The sequence below is a fragment of the Macrobrachium nipponense genome, chromosome 18 (genome assembly GCF_015104395.2).
Source record: "Macrobrachium nipponense isolate FS-2020 chromosome 18, ASM1510439v2, whole genome shotgun sequence".
NCBI classification, from domain to species: domain Eukaryota; kingdom Metazoa; phylum Arthropoda; class Malacostraca; order Decapoda; family Palaemonidae; genus Macrobrachium; species Macrobrachium nipponense.
This window is the reverse complement of record NC_087211.1, coordinates 67,691,409-67,693,908: the sequence shown is the minus strand read 5'-3', so window position 1 is coordinate 67,693,908 and position 2,500 is coordinate 67,691,409.

The window sequence follows — 2,500 nt, the reverse complement described above, 5'->3', positions numbered from 1 at the left end:
ATATATATATGCACTTCAACTTTTAATTACAGTGATCTTTTAAATAGACATCTGAATTTGATGGAAACATACAAATGTGTGTTGGCCTGGTTCTCATTGCAAATGTGTAATTATCCCCCCAAAATGTGTGTGATGGTCTCTACGAAAACTACTATCTGTCAGTTCCCATTTAAGAAAAATTAAATAAATTTCCATAATGAAAACAGTCATTTAGAGAAAAAGTATCGGTCATGTGTGGGATATGAAGGAACTGGCTACATGCCGGCCATTGTAATGGGAAGGAAAGTTATCATCGTCCTCCCAATTAAACGGGATACCATGAATTACCATTTTCATTTGGAAGATCATTAAAAGGAAATTTGAGTCTAAAAAGCTAGATTTACAGACCTTTGTATTTACTCTGCAAGAAGTGATTTTGCCAACTGTAATGATTCCTATCAGATTCTCCATGAAAATTTGCTTACGTGGGCCAATTTACAAATGAATAAATGTAGCTCTTTCCACAACCATACTTTAGCTGTTGAATACAGGAGAACACCTGTGCTGAAAACTTCTTTAAAATTAGTTGTTTCATACACCTACACGCAAGGTGCATATAAGTCTTGTTCAGGAGTAAGTGCTACTTGTTATTTTTGAATCCTCATATATACATGTATTTATAAATTGCTTGCATTTACCCACACATATAACAAGATCTTGCGTCATGGAAAATATAATGATATTCATTCCTGCCTTTACAGCTGTAAAAGCATTATTTCCTGTCATATAATGGATTTTTTTGTACGTCCATTATCAGCTTTAAAAGGATTGCAAGAAAATATTATTTTATTTTAGAAACAGAAGCAAAGCTACTTTCAGCAAGGAGGGAGCTCCTCTCGTATGCGAGATATAAATTTCTCTCTCTCTCTCTCTCTCTCTCTCTCTCTCTCTCTCTCTCTCTCCGTTCATTCCCAGCATTGCAACCTTAAAGAAGGAATTGAATACAACGCGAAAATAATGTCCCACAATTCGCAGTAATCAGATTTTCGGAACACCTGGAACCGCCCACGTGGGCGTTGGTACATTTCAGGTGACTCGATGACCTGAAAGCAAGGTCCTTCATGTGCCACTTTAACGCGACTTTGCTGATTTGATTTGCCTTCCCTCTGGCCTCATGCAAGGTTTGGATTCAGAGTTTCCCTTCTTGATTTGAATTTTTTTTTTTAAATATTTGGAAAATTTCATCGTTCTTTGGGTATGGATGTAAAGGTTTATTGTCATTGCAAGAGTCGTGTTGCAAAGAGACAGTTTTTTTTTTCTTTTTTTTTTTTTGCTAAAGTATGTTAGGAAAATGTAATCGTTCCATGGGTACATATGTAAAGATTTAGTGTCGTTGCAAGAGCCGTGTTGCAAAGGGGCAGTTTTGTAAATAAAGTTTTATTTATTTATTTATTTCAAGTACTTTTAGAAAATGTCATTGTTTTATGGTTACGGGTTTAAAGGTTTTATTGTCGTTGCAAGCATTGTGTTGCAAAAGGGTTAGTTTTGGAAAACCTTAGTTTTATATTTCCGTAGGTCTACCTTAGAAAAGATAAAGTCGGTAATACGTTCATTTTTAAGCGCCGATGATTTTCAAGTTTTTTTTTTTTAAGCAGTTTTTTCATGAATTAGGCCGTAAGTGCTTTTGTAAAAAGTCCTGTTTTATCTGTTATGTAAAGTCCTAATTCGGGAATAATCTACTTTTTAGTAGTCTAATATTGTAAAAACATTTATTTGGTAACAAAGTTCATTTTCTATATAAGCGTCCTTTCTTAAATCGCTATTTTAGTAAAACAATTAAATAAACAAAGCCTCGGCGATCGTTAAGGTGACCGAAGTTTCTTATTACCTTAAAGCTAACAGTGTATTCATGTTATATATTTTTTTTTTATTTCTAATATTTTGTTCATTTCTTTGCCCATCCTTTCGTAATACCCGTCTGGCTACAACTTCCTGCTTTTATTCTGAGAATACCAGCAACCTGATGACCGGTCATTTAGATGACACTTCTCTCCTTCAGCAGTCTTTGGAAGTCTCTACCCGCTTCCTGCTTTCGAGATTCATTTATTATTTCATAGGTATATATATATATATATATATATTCTATATATATATATATATATATATATATAATATATAGTATATATATATACATATGTATATGCATACATACGTATATACATATATTTATATGTATGTATATGTATATGTATTATATATCTATATATATATATATATATTATGATATATAGATATATATATTATATATATACATACATACATCATACATACTATAGTATGCATACATACAATTATACTATATATATATGTATGTATATATATGTGCATATATATATTATATATATATATTATATATATATATATATATATATATATATATATATATACACGCATATATATATACACACACACACAGACACACACACACCACACATATAGATATATATATATATATATATAT